This window comes from Branchiostoma floridae, chromosome 3 (assembly GCF_000003815.2).
Source record: "Branchiostoma floridae strain S238N-H82 chromosome 3, Bfl_VNyyK, whole genome shotgun sequence".
Taxonomy (NCBI): Eukaryota; Metazoa; Chordata; class Leptocardii; order Amphioxiformes; family Branchiostomatidae; genus Branchiostoma; species Branchiostoma floridae.
This window is the reverse complement of record NC_049981.1, coordinates 12464230-12482829: the sequence shown is the minus strand read 5'-3', so window position 1 is coordinate 12482829 and position 18600 is coordinate 12464230. Positions and strand designations below refer to the sequence as shown.

General features: G+C 40.3%; 1 protein-coding gene across 3 annotated transcripts in view; it reads right to left on the bottom strand.

Moving 5' to 3' along the window:
- LOC118411293 (ras-related protein Rap-2c-like) overlaps positions 1-18394 on the bottom strand; it is a 35454-nt gene extending 17060 nt beyond the window's left edge. The window contains exon 1 of one of the 3 annotated variants that reach the window (XM_035813473.1): positions 18174-18394. The gene's annotated coding sequence lies outside the window, so the exon portion shown is untranslated. The remainder of the gene's footprint in view (positions 1-18173) is intronic. The other 2 variants (XM_035813475.1, XM_035813476.1) reach the window with 2 other exon arrangements.
- Positions 18395-18600: the final 206 nt, after the last annotated feature.

The following is an 18600-nucleotide window of genomic DNA, read 5'->3' as shown; positions in this document are numbered from 1 at the left end:
GCAAGATATCAGTCATAGATTTAAACGATATACAGCAAACGTAGCGTAACTCGTGCTGTGGATCATTGGTAGGAACGGCTAGGCGCCATGGCCAAGTGGGGTCATCCTTCAGGCTACACAATCTGATCAACTCTGTGCTTCTAAAGTCACACCCTAAACCGTATAAGCTGGTGTACTCGCAGGAAATTCTGGGTTTAATACGTTATAGTCCAGCCAGCGGCATAGCGGAACAAAATTGGGAATTGTGCAAATTTCTCTAAAAGCAATGACCGCACGCGAATACACAACGTTTTCAACTATGCCACTGAACTATAGGCAGAATATCAAATCAATTGAAATGTACTCTTTTATATGTAGCTTATATGCCTGATTTAACTTAAAATGTTACTTTATCCAGGCATATATTCATGTTGCCAGCAGAGCATGTTTGGGACAAAAATCATTACGCCTTTTATTGCTAAGTCATACATTAAAGCAGCACAGAAACAATATCGGCAAACCAAATGCAAGGTTAAAACTAAAACGGTATCATTTGCTCGTTAGATGGGATATCTTACCACTGATTCTTGTGAATAAGATGCAAAATTATCATCTTAGTGGAAGCAACTGTCAATCATTGTAATGAATACATGTATTACATGGCAACAGATCAATTGAACTGTTGGTTGAATGTAGTCATAAAATCGTGACGTCGTATCCAACCACGAAAATGCAAAAAATCGTGTTAGCAAGGTTGACATAATCTGTGCCTTTTTTCTGCAAAACGTTTTGTTACGAACTATTACCATGGTCATAGCGAATAGAAGTTATGTTGATACCAAAAAAACGTACTAATCTAAAAAGGCCAGTTAGCTAGTGTGTTACGTCGAAGGGCGGTTATACCGGCTATATAGATATAGATACAGAGTCCGTCTTTCTCATGGGTACGCCTCTGTTGCCATTATATTACTTGATAATATTGGCAACCAGTAGAACTGAAAGATACAGCGGTTAAACAGCAATGCTGTGGTTACGATAACATTAATCATTTCGTACGTGCAAATTAACGAGGGGGTATGTCACACCTGCAGCGTGATACAGCAGATGGCTAATTACAATAGGCATTTCCAATAAAAACTGCCCATTTGTCGTATTGTTTAAGCTCCAATGAAACTGTAGTCCTTGAATAGCGTCGTAAATAACTTTCTTATTTTATATCTTATTTCTCCAAGCTAAAATAGTACTAGTACCTATGAACCAAGCTGCCCGGTAAGAAAAGTAAGAAAATCTAGGGAAAGGACCAGTAAATGGTCTGAATTCTTAGCATTAGCATTGTAGGCAAATGAATGTGAAATTGTGCCCCCCTCCCACCACAAACACACCGTCTTATGATCGTAACGTATAACCCAGTCACTATGTTTTTCATTTTAGATGATCCTCTGGCAAGGTCAACTACGTGATGTTAAACTATGACGAAGACAAGTATCGATATTACCCGTTTCTATGTTTCAAACAGCCTGACTTCCATGTAGGTCGCTGCCCTATTACACTTTATGTACCTACAATCATACATCTTTAATATAATGGCCTATTACATTACTGACCTTTCTCCCTTTGTTTTATGACCATGCATTATTAGGTTTGGCTAGTGAGTTACCCTACAGCAGCTTGTAGAATACCTAATTACCTTCATATAGTACCTTTAGGGGGTTGTCAGAAATTGATCATTAGATGAATGCCGGGTTGATTAGCACACAGATGGGGATAGGGTGAGAGTGCTGACGAGAGGAAAAACCGTTCTAATGAGGCTTGTTTGGATAATGATTAATGATATATGGATGAAAAACACATGGCTTCGGCTGTGTTACACAAAATTTCTTTTAACAGCAACTGAGAGAATTCAGAATATCTGTTTTCTCTAAGAAGCTTGTTTACAGTTAAATGGGATTTTGTGCATATAGTGTGCTGCAAAGGCTTGTTGACTGAGTAAAGCACTGTACCTGTTTCATGTCAATGTACAGTTTGTTATGGTTGGATGGTTCTCAGACAAAAAGAGTCTGAAATGGTAATACTGCAGAAGGGGATTTTTTTCACGCTGGCTTAATTTTTTTTCGTAGCGACGTCTTGGCCGTTACCGCGAACATTTCCCATCATACAGTGAACCCCGAATGACAGCTTCGACACGCCATGTTTGTCCCTATCGCGAATTAAATGCCCGCGAACATTTCCCCATTTACAGTAACAGAAACCGTCTGAATGCATCTTGTTCTGTTATACATGGTCCATATGGTTGTAAAGTTTGCCCGCTTTACGTAGTACCACTCCTGTCTAATGTTAGCAATACCATTAGTACGGGAAATCCAATAATATTCCACTTTCATGTCAGGAAATCTCACGCCCACTACCTTACTTATACTACTGGTCCAGTACCCCGTCATATAACAAATATGGTCTGAAATATATAGGTCTTAAAAGCTTCCCTCCGGCATTTACGTATATGTCGTACACTGTTTCAGAATAACAGATATCCACTTTGGCGTTGGCGTAACTATTATCGAAAAGTTCTGAGCGGTATATACAATAAAAATAATAAAACAGAGAGCAACAGACAAACATATGTATATTACAGAGTTGTAGACGATCGATAGATATTATGTATACAGATGAACAGACTGACATATATGTATTGCACAGATGACGTTAATCTAATTTAAGAAAAATATGCAACTGATTACATACGATACATATACAAACACGTGGTGGGTATATTTATAGAGTGAGAGGCGGCGTTAAGTCAGATAAATGTAACTGAGCACATGTTTAACGTAAGGATATGTGAGATAACAAAATATCCATGAAAGGCACACTATTATGTGAGCGTAATCCCACCTTGATGTCAAGGAAGTCAATGTGTTGCCTACTAGATCTCTGACCGTGATAGCAGTATGTCTGGATCCATCAACGAAGCACTACTATATAACATGTGATCTCCCACACCAAAGCACGTTTACAACTACTGCCAATCGTGGGAAGCAGTCGTCCAATATATAATTAGTCGCCAGAACGTTCACTCTATTGGTCCGTAACGTCGTTTTCGTGTCGATGACACTCAAGGAAAGCATTCAAGTTTCTCGAAAATTTCCGCATAACATTCAAAAGTAGGAGGTTTTAACGTAACGTTGGAAGGAGTTTTTAACGAAACGTTGCTGTAAGTACAAATATATAAGACATGCTATTTGTAACACTTTTACAAATAGCACAGTTTGGAATCTTTAAGCGTAAGTCTCAACTGGTAGCAGCCTCGCAGATGAGTCCCTAGTTCTAATCAGTTACTAACTGGGAGACCGCATGTAACCTCTAACTGTAATGATATATCCTGATACTGAAACAACATCAAAACCTAGTGAAATTTTTTAAACTTTGTTCCAACACAACAGAAAGACTCGCCATAAAAAAAAAACACTTTAAAACTTGCTGCCCTATGTTTGGAAAATCATGTCCAAGAGTATATCCAGTTGCTTGGGTGATGCTATTTAGCGTAACCTAACGGAATATATACGCCTCTCTTCACAAGACACCAAAGCACCTCCAGATCTTTATTTAGCTTCAGGAAAAGCCTAGAGGAATATACATGCCTACCTTAATAGAAAACTGTGCCCGGAGAACAAATGACTAGTTATCTATGCAGGATCTATTGGGGCCTTGTTCAGAGACATTAGGTGAGATCTTCCCTGCCCTGATATCGATCAAGGCCATCCTAACAAGGGGATTGGTATTGATTTTGGGATTACAATCCAGGCCTGTCCGATAAATAGTTTTGGCCCATCCATCTCGTGTAGAGTTGCTGTTGCTCGTCAATAACAAATGGGAGAGCTCCGGGTGCGAAATGACCGCTTGGGGTGATAATACCACATACGCTACCAATCAAATGTACGATGGTATCCCATGGCCTAGTCTAGTGGACTGTTCATGGATATTATTGGCATGACAAATTATTTCCCATCTAGCACAAGGGCAAGCATTCGCGACGATAAGGGATGCACCGTTGTGAGAAAGATAGTTAATGGGAAAACAATTTAGTATGATGATAACAAAGATGCACCTGCAATACCGAAACAAGCTGCTAGGTGACTCAAACGTATGTAACTTTCAACTAAACATAGTGGTCATAGCTTAGCTTAGTTGAAAGATAGATTAGTTTATCCATTGACCCTTTCAATTTACAAATCCAGCCAATACACCTTTTCCATTTGCACAAAAACTAAACAAAGACATTGGCACAGCAAATCCTTGCAAATGAGCTCAAGCTCGCATAATTTGATTTGCGTCTTTTTTCCCCAAATTGAATTACCACTGTAAGAAATCAATGGAGCCCCTTTTGTTTATATTTATGTCAAGATTTTCAAATATTCTTTTGGTTAAGATGTGGATTTGACATATGCATGAAGGATTACGGTAGCTTTCGAGAGATTCTCAAGGTAGGAGATGGTACTGTCCTTGGTGCTGATTTCACTTACCCGCGTTGTGCACGACCATCTCCCAAATAACCCACGTCTCTAGCACCCCCACACCGGTTGGGTCCTTAAGTTAACTTTTACTTAGTCCCATCCCTAGTCCCTAGTTAGGTCCACAGAAGCAATGATGTTGTAATAGCTAAAAGTGGATCAGAATAAAGTCAAAGTCATAGCAAAAAGGCCAACATCTCTAAGTAAGAAGACTTGGTAACATACTATTCCTGTCACTGAAGAAGTTGTACGCAACGAAACAGATTTGGCAAGCTGTTTAAGGTTCTTAAACAAGAACAATGCGGCTACAGATATCTTACTGTATGGATGACTGCAGTGCGAAAGATGTCTGTTAAGAATGAGTCTACTCATATCCTAATTAACCCTGTTGATTCATACATATGTGCTAACATGGACCAATTATTGTCAGACTAAGAACTGCCTGTTGGAGGATGCGATGACTGGTTTCCTTATACCCCCCCCCCCTCACATTAGGCGCGATTCGATCGGACGACGAGTCTGTGAGCTCTAATTTACGAGGAGGCATGACCCTGATGCCAACGAAGAGGGAACTCTGCAATTTCTTCGTCGGCATCAGGGTCATGCCTCCTCGTAATGTAGAGCTCGCAGACTCGTCGTCCGATCGAATCGTGCCTAATGTGAGGGGGGTATAAGTGACAGACTATGATGAGATGCTGTTTTGATGAGAATTGAGAATCCCGGGCTTTTATTTGTGACTCTAGAAACGAGAATTTAACTCTTACGTAAGAGATGTACGATCACAAGCCCGGTCAACTCGAGAGATAGCATAACGGAGAAAAGCCTTTTCACAATGATATCTGATACTAAATTTTACAGGTAGATGGAATAAACTAAGCCATGTACATCTGCACGCACTAAAACTTACTATACTGGGCCAATCCCATACTTATAATGATTAGTAGCAAGGTTGATTTCTGCCAAGAATCGCTTTTAAAGTCTTACCTGAAGATAATGTAGCTAAATAGTAAGCCCAAAATGTACAGGTACAGCTGTTACTACCTATCGTGTTTCAAGACAAGAAGCGGTATTAATGCATTCTTTGTTCATGAGACTGGCTACATTCATTTGCTACTACACTGGTGATAGAGTCGAAAAAATTCTTTTGCCTGACGATATATACGTCTGATAATTCTGCAGTTGAATAAGTTGAATCACAATCATACTTTCCTGAAGAGCAGCATAGTAAAACCTCTCTCTGTGCCTCCTAGGTAATTTTTATCAATCAAGCAGAATATAAAATGCTACCATCGTATGAGAATTCAATATCTAAAGATACTGAAGATAAATTACACGACTTGGCTTCAAAGCCATAGGAACTAGGAATGATACAACATTAACCTTTTCGGTGCACCTCAAGTGATTCGTATCCATCAAGGGGAAGATAAGACGCTGGTATCAAGAGTACAACCATCCAGTATCGACTTTGCTTTAAAGATATCGCTAGGCTTCTAGAGAGCTCCTCTTCCAGGGATAGAAAGTATTACACCTTACGTACTTCTGTTGATGAGATTAGCTTTGATATGTGATGCCATCATGTTTTGAATGTGTAAACTAAAGATATACAGGACAAGATTACACGACTATACTTATAAAAGCCATGGTTAGCCTGCCTCTCTTCAGTGATAGAGTGCATTACTCTTGAAAGTAGTTCTACTGATGAGATTGGCTTTGATACGTGATACAAGCCGTCACGTTTTGCAGGGTAAACTGAAGATACACACATGAGACTAGATTATATGGCTTGTAGACAAAACTAGCATATGTATAATATGTGATTGCAAAAACACAGACAGACGGACCAAAAACCAAACCGTCCTGTAAATTAGTAGCCTCTTGGAATGTCGTATCTGATTAGTGGCTAGTTCTACTACCTTTGACCTGTACTTCCTGCAACTCCGGCAACTCTGACCTTTGCGGACATCTTTCTAATCACCAATGTCAATCAAATAAATGCGAATCCGTCCCAAAGAAACTAGCACACCGAGAGCTTATGCCCCTTACAGGGAGTCAAAAACAGTACTAATTCAAAGGGTTTTATCTCAGTTGCCATGTTCGTAAGCTTGCAATCTGCTATAGTTGTCTTTGTCAACCTAATGAAATTAAACCATCCGTAACAAAGTTAGATAGAACTGATTAAAGTTTAACACGTTGCACATACTTAGGAGATGACACCTAATTCCACTTTGTCATCTTCACCACTCATCATCGACCGGTTGCCGTCTGTGCTGATTAGGTTTAGTCGGAACCCCACGGTGAAGAGACGACCTCTTCAATTAGCATCCACCAATCAATGATGAATAGGAGATTCCTGTCGTATTAATCAATCATTTCGGCATGTATGTCATCAACCATCGATGAAGGACGTTCTCATTAAGTTCATGTCTAAAGGATACAATCTAAATAATTTGATCCACGAATTGAGCAAGATTAGGACATGGTTATACAAAGAATATTGAAGTCAACGGCAGTGCGAATCATTGACGTTATGGAACTTCATTAGGCCTGGGAAAACTTACATTGCGTTTCCTATCACGGCCCTGAAAAAAGTAGGGTTGGTAGGTAGGGATTATTATTTTTCAATCTATATTTCAGTAAAAAAAGTCATACAAATTTACTTTTTAAAAATACGAAACTGAATTCATGAAATGCATCAGGATACTGGTAACAGCTACGATCCAAAATCATTTTCTTATGACACAGATGTTGTACCAGCGCCATTTCTTATAGCTAATATGAGGAGAATATGTTGGAAAACCCCTCTACAACGTTTTCATGATTCAAGCGTTTTGTAAATAAATTGAGTTCACAAAAGGCGCCATTCGTTAACTACACGTAAGAAGAAAAAACAGATGTTAATGTACTGCAGTGTTTAATGTAGCGTTTGAATCCCCAGAGCTATTTTGCAAATCTTCAATGAGCCATGTTCTAATGTATTTGGGACGCACCATTCCCTATTGCATGCGAGTGAGGGAGTTTTGGATTCCAAGTCTAGACCTCTTGTTCCAGAGGTTTGGATGTCAACAACGTCCGGGTCATGCACACGAATTGTTCAACTATTTTTGCGCCAGTGCGTCTCTTGAAGTATTTTACTGTTGTTCAGCCAATAGACAGACAAGAAAGGACGTGTTTACCTTTCGCAGGACTATAAAACCGTTTTGACATTCAACTACATTTTTAAGATTCAGACCATTTCCTTTGTACTCGCAAATATCATACCACTTTCAATTTGTCTATAAAACCACAAAAATCATATCTCCGTATCATACAACATCTGTGGTGGTAATCGCCAAACTAAAGATTTTTAAACGAGTTTGGACGAAATCAGAATTTCTGACACTCAACAGGATGTATAAGAGGAGTTATAAAGGCCATCTACACCCGACCTCATTGACCATCCATTAGCAGTGACGAGGGCTGATACCGATTGCCGGGCACCTTTGTCGTTACACGTCCGACGTTCAGGACACGTGAAGAAGGCTTCGTGCCATTTCAAAATTATCAATCGTTGTGTACAACCAGTAATCTCTGCTAAAGTTATGTTCATTCGAGCAGCAAGATCTCTACGCAAAGGTCAACCTCTCTGCCCACTACTGCCGTCAGTCATCCAGAAAGATTGGCCAAATGAGCATGTGGGCTGTGGGATAATGTCAGAGGACGACAGCTCAAGTGAACTAATGCCGGACTGATACATCTCCCTTGTGAGGCTGATTTTCTTTGAAAAGGTCATGTTGGCTTCATGTAGCTTGATCAATCTTTTAGTAGCGCTTCCAATGGTCAGACGCCTAAATCGCGAGTGACTACCTCTACTTATGGAAAAGCATGAAATACTAAATCCTGTTGATTAATGCATATGTCCTAACATGGGCCAATCGTATATTGCCAGACTAATGTCTGTCAGTTAACATGGTGTTGGAGTTTCTGATGACTGTTTCTCATAGTTACAGCTAATCTTGCGGTCCTATTGGATGGATTTTGTAGTCTGAGTGCCATCCTCCGAAGCAAACGCTTGCTCGACATACTTTAAAATGCAATATAGAGCCAGTAGTCACTACGGAAGATGGTACCCAGGCTATTTAACTTCAAGAATCATGGATCACTATTGGTGACAACAGGCAAGGCAATGCTTCTCTTAATTTAAAGGTGTGCGGTCAGGAGGAGGTCCGGCAGTCCTCCGACACTGGGAGATTGTGTAACTCAGGCTAGCTTCACGGGATGGCCATTTGATGGACGTACGAAGGTTACCCTCCCCTAATATCGTCTATGTAGAGTGTCAGATACGCCATGAGGCGTAACGTTCGATATTAGGTACTATTTTTCACCCGTGGAGGTACAGCGACTGTTAATTTCAAAACTGTTTGTCAGATGCAGTGATGCGTTTTATCAGGTGCACTTTTTACGTAGTTCAGCGTGCGTTGCCTCCGAGAAAATGTCAAGAAACCTTTTTTTTTCATTGAAGGCATTGATTTGTATCTACAGAGTAAGCACGCTTGTGGATGGATACGTACGTGAGCAGAAAGCTTGAAGCGAGACTAAGTGCACCCATTTCAAGCTGCCCGTTAAAAGACATCAAAATCATTCAAAGATTCTGCCACCTTCCCAGAAGAATGTGCGCTTAGACGCCCCTACAGATCCCGATAATGACCGCTAAATTGTGAGGCTTCTGACAAGGCCATGGCCCGGTGCAATGGCGATGTCAATGGTCGACCATGAGACTAACCTAAAGCGAAGGGTGATCTGAAAATGTCTCTTAGGATTTCCCAGATGAATGGCTACAATAAGACTGTTACAAGTGACTACAGGAGACGTTAATGCATACATGTTCGAATCTCGCATAATGACTTAGTGATGCGCTGTGAAATAACACGGACTGTAGCTATGGGAAGTAACGTGCTGTCTATCTTTGACAATCGGTCCGAGGAAAGACGCAGTGAACTAGTCAGAATAACAGTAACTGCTCAGCACTGAAATAGTTCTGTCACACATTAGAGGAATACAAAATAGTTCTTCAACTAGGTATTCCGTGACTTTAACCAACATTTTACAGGTGACAGAAATAAAACTCAGTAATCAACGTTGCAACATTATTACACTAATCTCTGTGGGGCCCATCACCATACCCTGTGGTACACACCAAAGATACATTTGCTTAAGACCCGGATTCCCATACCCGAGGTAATGCTTTTGGTCAGCTTAACCATGTAGACTACTAGGCGACATGAGGATCTATCGGCACCGCTTAACAGTACTAGTCTCTCCAAAGGCTGAAAAGTCGTGAAACAGTCGTTCTGTCTATTCCTTTTTGCAGGCACGTAATCTACTAAGTCAAAGACTCGACTGCCTGCTCAAAGAGGCGTCGGAATATTCCTGTATTAGCTTGGAACTGTACTAAAGGTGCACTCTCACTGCACTTGCGTCAAGCTTTTTTCACCGCGGGGTTTGAACGATACTCAACGAAATTCAGAGATGAATAGTAAAATTTCTTACTTTTGTGTATTTTGTCGTCTTCTAAGTCATACTTTTACGAATTACGCAATATCTAAATTATAAAAAAATGGAGAAAAGAACAAAACAGTGACGCAGTGAACGAACCTCACAGTGACGCAAGCTTGACGCAAGTGCAGTGAGAGTGCACCTTTAGTCTTATAAAGGAAGTACACTGAGTTCCTGAGTTAACGAAATAGCTGTGTCCGTCCATTGGGACTTTTAGGCAAACTTCCACACGGTATACGTTACTCTGCGAATCAATAGGGTATGTGCACGAAAATGTAGCTAGTAAATCAATGTCCTGTTTTTAAATGAGTTTTAGGGTGGGATTTAGATGGGTTTTCAGCACATTGCCCGTAACATCCATGCAGGTTAATCAAATGTCGTGAAGCTAGACCGGCAAATCCGTCAAACACCTGCTATTGACTGACTAGATTTCGTGGAAAGCATAAAGAAGATACATTTCTTCACTCGTGTGATAAAACTTGAAGCAAGATTTTGGCGGGATGACTACTAGTTAGCGGTATAGTAATGAAACTGTTTGGAAGTTTGATTACATTTCAATCTATACATGCATTCCAGAGATTAACAATAGGCACGGGACCAATTCATTATTAGATTAAGTACCTTAGAGTGCTATCCAAATAAGAAATTTGACTCACTGGAAATCCCTATTATAACTTATTTAGTTCTCCGACCGAATCACTGTGGACACGTGGCTTTATCGACGTGTGAGTCAGCAATGGGTCAAATGTCGTCGGAAGTCCATATCGTCCCCCGGTAACAATATCTTATATATCAGGGTGACCAGACGATGCGTGGTAGAGACATAGAACTAGTTGGGTATGTACACATTGCACGCTATTCGTGCCAGGTATTGCCAAAGTTTGAAGGACGCTAAAAGGTCAAATTATCGTTGAGATGGAAGGGAAGGGGGTGATAGAGCACAACACCAGGATTATCATGTATCAGTTAGATATTAAGCTACATCCATCCATTATGCACATTGCATTGTATCTATCCTACCTTTTCATCTACCGTAATCTCCCTCAGGCTGCGCTTTCATACAACTACGCTTCGTTTCTTTTAATCACGTCTCAGTGGCTGAGAGGAAATCTTCGTTCTATTGTAGTCAAGCCACCATTGACGACCATTCGGAGCACTTTCAAAGGATCCTTTCACAAATCCTCCGCAAATGTTGACATTTTGCCGTAAGCTAGATGTATCGCGTGGGCTCATGTGAAACCTTCTGATGCCACAGCGGATACGATTGTCATGCCTTGCTTTGATGTGTAGACGCAGGTCCTAAAGATGGACAAGAGTAGGAAGAGCCCCTAACAGTTTCCTGTCTTTTGTAAAATAACGCTGGTTGAAAATCAATACAAAAACCTATCAACGAACACAACACGGCAGGTTTTAAAAACGAGGTCTAAGTGCAAAGTTTTAGAGGAAGCAATGGTGTACATACAACTCCGTGGGTATTTGGCCCAGACCCAGTGCGCCCTATGTATCCTGAGTTCCAATCCTGCCATGCTACCGATCTTGTGCCCTTAGGAAGGGAACTCTACACTACTTTTCTCTGGGTACCTGACTTCAGTCGGGGATGAAATGTGGTGGAAGGAGAGAGACTGGCTCTACCTCATTAGATGATACCAACCAACTGGCTCTCGAAAAGGCCGTGGGACAAGCTTACTTCTCTCTGTCCTAAGTTACTAAATTGAGTTCAGGGATACATCGTCCTTGGAATGTCCTGAGGATTTAGAAGATGAAAAAGACAGATATATAGACTGGACTTACGATGGCAGGCGAGATGGCCATTATCGTTCGTCATCTCTTACAGACAAGATCAAGCGAGGGGAAAGTCGTGCTCCCGGGAAGCTGCGCATTCATCATGAGAGTTTTATTATCTTAGGCCACAACAAGCAAAGTTTATGGATGACATCGATCAGCGTGTGCGATGATTATCCATAGATTTTGAAAACAAAACGCTTTGTTTAGATAGTCAATGTGACAGGAAAATACAGAAAATATGTCGTGTGGTAGCCTTAATCGTTCTTGTAGAAGTGAAACTAATGAGGTAGCCAATGTGAGTGTATGTGGTAACCATGAGTGTAGTTGTCATGAGTGTAGTTGTCAAGTAGAACTAGTCTGTTGGTATCCATGAGTGTAGCTGTAGAAGTGAAACTAGTGAGGTAGCCATGAGTGTAGTTCTAGGATTGACACCAGCTGGTGTATGTGGTAACCATAAGTGTGGTTGTCATGAGTGTAGTTGTCAAGTAGAACTAGTCTGTTGGTATCCATGAGTGTAGCCGTAGAAGTGAAACTAGTGAGGTAGCCATGAGTGTAGTTCTAGGATTGACACCAGCTGGTGTATGTGGTAACCATGAGTGTAGTTGTCATGAGTGTAGTAGTAGAACTGGTCTGTTGGTATCCATGAGTGCAGCTGTAGAAGTGACACTAGTGTGGCAGCCATGAGTGTAGCTGTAGAAGTGACACGAGTGAGATAGCCAAGTTTATGGCGTCTATTCTGAACATTTAGGCAGCTTGTTTTTTACCCATATGCATCATTTTACGTCCTATCGCATTAGATTTGGAGTCTGCAGAGTAATAATTGCCATCCACAACATTGACTTGCTGTGGCCTAACGTTACCTCACGTTGCTCGTTGGAAACACCAAGAACCTCGATGTCTATCTGCTTAATACGCCTCCCTGGGACATCGCGTTATGTGCGAACACTTTATCGCTGCTTTTTCCTGGGGATATTTCTGTACGTGATAGTTGCTTTTATCTGTATGACGTTCCTAATAGCAATTTTTTACGGCTTTCCTAAATGGCCGTCTTTGTAGTATCACGCCATTGTCGTCGAAACAACCGACCGGCTGCATCGTTCAACTGAAAATTGAATCGCAACACTGTGCACAACAAACGTGTAATATGTTCAAAGTCTCAGGCATTCTGATAGTTCTGATAGTATTGTCTTTGTGTTTAACTTTCGACTGACGGTGAGATAATCATCAGACGCCACAAAAATAAGAGATCATACGAGGGATTTGTTCTATATCACGGTGCTTTCGTTTGTAGCTCGTAGAAGTAAAGATACGTGGCCGTAGAAATGATCTTTAATCTGTTCGTAAAGATGTTGTTAAGGTTCATTTTTAGTTGTGGTTTCTTAAAATGCTTAAAAGTTTTTAAATTTCTTTTATTAACCCTATCCAGACCGGGCTTTTTTTGGATACCTGGGACCGGGGGGGCTCTTCTGACCCCCCCTTCGTAATTTCAAAACGGCTTAAGTTACGATCACCAAATTTGGAGGGAATGATGTACTAGTAAAGTTTTATATTTCTGTAAGTTTGGTATCGTTATGACGTAATACGACGTAATTATGACGTCATAATGTAATATCTTAGGCTAAAATCGTCTACATATAAAATTTCCGCTATACTTAAAGGCATTTAAAAAACGATGACTATAAAGGTTATCGTATTGGTTTCTATGTCTACCAAAACTTTTGTTGCCAATGACGACACTGACGCCAATATGACGTCAGAAAATGACGTCATTTGTCCGCCATCTTGGATCGACAAGCTTAAATTTTGTAAAATACGATTTTTTCCACATATAATCCCAAAACCCGATGGAAGTGGACTAAAAAGGTTCAAATGATTGTGTTTTGTAAGAAAACAAAAGATTTTGACGGAATTTGAGTAAAAATAACATGTATTTATCGTTAAAAATGGCATTGTCCGCCATTTTGGATTTTGACCCATGACGTCATCAAATTAGCATAAATTATGAATAATTAATTAGAAATGTAACTTAAAATTACACAGGATCTTAATGATATAGATAAACAAGTTTGGTTTAGCAATAAAACTATGAAATCCCATAATTCAAACTGAAATTAGTAAATTTGGTAAAATATGCCTGTCAGAAACCCGTTGCCATGGCAACACGAAAAATTATAAACTAAAATTTTTTTCGCAGAATTGTTGCTAACAATATTTTAGGAAAAGTCACCAAGTTTCGTAGTCCTAGTACACTTCGTTCGGCAGTTATCCGACGTCAAAGTTTGCGCGGGCACTTTTAGCCCCCCCCCCCGTCTGGATAGGGTTAAAATTAGAATAAAATCATGCTAAATGTTCAAGTTTCATTTACGAATTTGATTACACATATCTGAACTCTTAAAGTGTAATATCAAGCATACTACCTCAACCTGTTAGATAACTAATGATATAAGTCTTGCCTACGGTGTATGACGAGGAGCTACATGGTGATTGTTATACTACGGTGAAAATGAAGCTGTCGGTTTCAATATAACCTCTAGCTTTTACCTGGCAGCACCTCATAGCATGGTCATGCCCTCTGTTGCTGCAGTTGTTCCACTGATGCCGAATCAATACCTTGTGTTTGGGCATAGCTACACATGATGTTTTGTATTTCTATTCGTAGCTATCAGATGTTTTATGTGAGTGTGGCGTGTAACCGCACCAATCCTTTCACTATAAATCACAGACTGAAAATAGCAATTTTCCTCAGAGTCTGCAGGCTTTCATCTTGTGCTTTAAGGAAACAAAGTTGACCCAGATTTAGATTCCCCATGGAGTTCAACCTCAAATGGACTGAGGTGTGGGGAAAACACTAACCAGTGCACCGCCCTATCAGAGCCATGTGTGTCCCACTGTATGTGCCAAATGCATTTGTCTACATGTAAGGCAAAGATACAGCAAGACCTTTGAACTTACAAGTGTCGTGTCCTCATGTTAAGGGTTGTTGAACCTGGAGGCAGGTTACTTTTGACACATTACACCAATATTCTCCCTTCACTCAGGTAAAAATGAGTACCTAAATGTGACTAAGGACATCTCTCGGATAGAACGGAGGTCTCGTATTTGAGGAGAGTCACACCACGAACACGTTAACGATCCCTAGGCACTTATGGAAGAGTTGGTGTTCATACCGGTGTGAGTGGATCAAATAAATCCGCCCGGATTTTGCAGCTTGTAGTCTTTATGTACAAATGTGGTTTGTTACGTTACGTTATGAGGGCTAGCCCTTCGGCTAGTTGAATGGTCATTGGTGCATACTTTCATACGTCCTGGTTAATCAAATCAGTATTTCAGTCAAGTGATGAAGTATCTAAAAGCACAACGAATATCAGATTCCATCGTGGACTCAGCTCAACTTACGCATACTAAAGGTATCTAAGGGCTTTGGTCGTATGACGTTTACAGATCGACTGAGAAGGCAGTCTTATATATATGCGTACATCGCAAGACACTGTACGCACATCGAAATGTAAACTGCGTCTTTCAATGAATTCGGGAGACATGTCTCTGGCCTTTTAGCTTTTAAACCAATCAGTCTGACTGTTCAAGCGAAAAGCTTTCATGGCATTCGTTGAACTCAACCATGACATTCTTTGAAATTGTGTTAAGTTAAAGTTTGTGATTGTTCAATAGTATGCGTCGTGCGTACATACGTACACGTGCGCTGCACACCATCGCTAGCAAAATCTCAGCAAACGAAATTAACTAGGAAATGATGGACAAGGGCAAGACCTTCAGTTGATAGCAAAAGATTTGATTAGATGAAAAGCCAAATTGGTGACCTTCGTTTGAACAAAGATCTCGTTTTTGTGCAAATCTTGCTCGAACTCTCTCGAGACTTTTCGGCTCAAGTCTCGCGAGACCTTATCGGTGCGAGAGTTAATGAAGTAAGGTATCTGAGAATCGGACTATTGGTAGAATTCTAGTTAGGAAAAGTTAACTTTTGTATCATAAAAGAGGACGAGATCGATGTCGGGCTGGAGCAGCAATCCAATTAGCAAGTTAAGATACATTTCAAGATAAAGTAAGGATTGACGAAAAAGGTCGTTCATTGGTAAGTGGGCACGAGTGATTGCTTGGGGCAGTGCCAGTGGAGCATTAGTGAACTTGCAGTTGAAGTGAACTTATACATCTTTATCTCCATTTTTAAAGTATTGGGCTTTACTAGCTTGGATTTGGTTATCTTGGGCTTTATTATAGGATTTGGTTATAAGTTGTAGGATTCGGCAACGTTTCTGTGACTGACGTCAAATAAGCTTGTTCAAAGATCCAACTGCGTATGCGCAGGTCAAAGATGAAGGCCCCTGATAAACAAACAGAACATGTCTGGACATTGTTATGGGAACAGGGATGACGAAGGCCATATTCTTGACATATACAAAACATGGTCGAGACAAAAACTGTTTACAAGTCAGAGACCTTTATATTGGACCTGCAAATGAGCAGTTGGATCCGTGAACATGCTCATACATGTTTATCAAAGCACTAAGAGTGAGTACTCACATCTGCTTGGAGGTCAGGAATCCATGAAATAAAGTCCATGTGACAATTGGCTACTGGAGTATCAGGGTATAACATATCAGTGATCTGTAGCCTTGAAAGCAAATTCGTGTCAACCTAATAAGGCAAAGGCCTCTGGGAACCCCAGACAGGTTTGCAGCCTGCAGCAAATTCTTCCTGAAATGAAATCAATGGCCGGACCAGACAATGTAATTCTATTAAAAATCCATATTCTATACCACTCTTCTTCTTCAAAGTACTGCCTACCCTATAATTTTCCTTTTGTAAAATAGTACTATGTTTCGGGGCATTGCAGAAATCGTGTCATGAGTACATTAAGAACGAATCATTGATTGAAATATTCGTCAGTAGTGTCATAGATGCACACATCTTTGTACAATTACGTTTTGCGCATTAGTGTGAAAATAAACGTTACTACTGTAGTTAAGTGATGAATAGTGACTGCTTGCTTCAAGAGAAACACAATTTTCACCTATTTGGAGTTGATAAGTGATACCCTGACCAAATTTGCATAATTTTGACAAGATATGCCCTCCCCAGGGACAGTCGACCTTGAAACTAGATCCGTATGACCTTACAGAAAATGTCGCACGACTAAAAAGGGAAAATTCACTTCCTCTCAATGCTAAGTCCCAACCCATAAACAAACAAAAACATGCCTTTAAATAGCGTATGCTGCATATTTGATTATGTAAGGCATATTTAGATGTTTTACGATTCAAAGCAACGATACATCGTGTGATACGCTCGATATGCCTAAACGTATACTGTTAATTAATAAATAGAAAAGAACTATAGTTGTTATCAAATAACAAGGAATTACTACTTAGCTTCAAATTCGACTGAATGAAAGAAGATACACAGATTTTATCCCAAAGGCAAAGTTTTGATATGTATGCTTATGCGTACAAATAGCGTAGTAAACGTGATAGAATAGCGTAAGATTCTTGTTCAGCCGTGTAGAATGTGGCGCTAGGTTCAGTGAGAATCCCAGACCTTACTATCCAAGCAGAGGTTAGGTTTTTTCTTGTTTTGAACGACTCTTATTTTGCTTTTACCGGACTTTCTATTTTGTCAGATTTTTATTTTGTTCACCAGCTAGAAAGACATCGAAAACAAGCAAGCCTAGTAGCCTCTACGTGGAGTAACTCTGACCTTGCTATGGCACTATCCAACCCAAACACGTCAGTCCCATGCCCAAAACACACACTAAGGATTTCACTAAGTGCCTCCCTAATGCAGACCTAACTGTTGACGTCCGGAATGTCAAATAAAAGCCACTGTTTGTACAATCCATGGCCTGGCGTCCGCCCAATTTCCCTCGGAGATTCTCTTTTTATCTGGGCTGCCAGACCACAACTGATGCTTTGACGTTCGGCACACGTATTTTTGCAACAATCTTATGGTTCAAGCAGAAAAGAAATGCTCTGTCATAACATATTTGGCAAAGCGCATGTCAGCTATAATGTTTTATGTTGCTGTAACAGCTTGATACCATACTATGTTAGTACAAATCGTGATTATATTAGTTGGAATTGAAAATACACATGTGCATATTTACAGAAACTAAAGCTGGTTCGAAACTGAGAATTTGCACCATGAAAAAATCTATTTCAACATCATTGGTTGTTTAAACGTAAAATAGGATATATGATAAAGCAAAGGATTTCAGCTATATATGGTCGAAAATACGATTGCAAATAAAACAAAAATATACCATCTATGATATGTATATAATTTATATACTGTATACTCATGACTGTATAGTGTATACCAGTAATACATTTTGCTATAAGAATTGCAAAGCACACTTACCGTTAATATCCCTAGTATAAATCTTCAGAACGATTTTTACTCTCAGAAACGGCTGGCTCTGCTTGCAAGACAGCGTTTCCACCAGCCCGTGCTATCTCCACAACTGTTATTGCCACACTACTCACGGCTTCTTACCGCATGGGGGCTTTTATAGACAAGCCGTAGCCGGCCCTCCCGGGCAAAACACTGCTATCTCATTAGGCGTGTTGTCACGTGCACAGGGCCAAAAATAAATGCCCCCTCCTAACCGAACGCACCATGTGTTAACCCAGGCGATCCTACATAAGTCTCTTATGGTTCAGAGTGTAGAAATCACGGTTTGTGCTACAAGGGCTCAGAAATGACCGGCACCGGAAAGGCAGATGATACCATCCATCAAAAGCTGAAAGGTCTCTTTTGAGAGCAGAGAAAATATCCGATGTGAAAT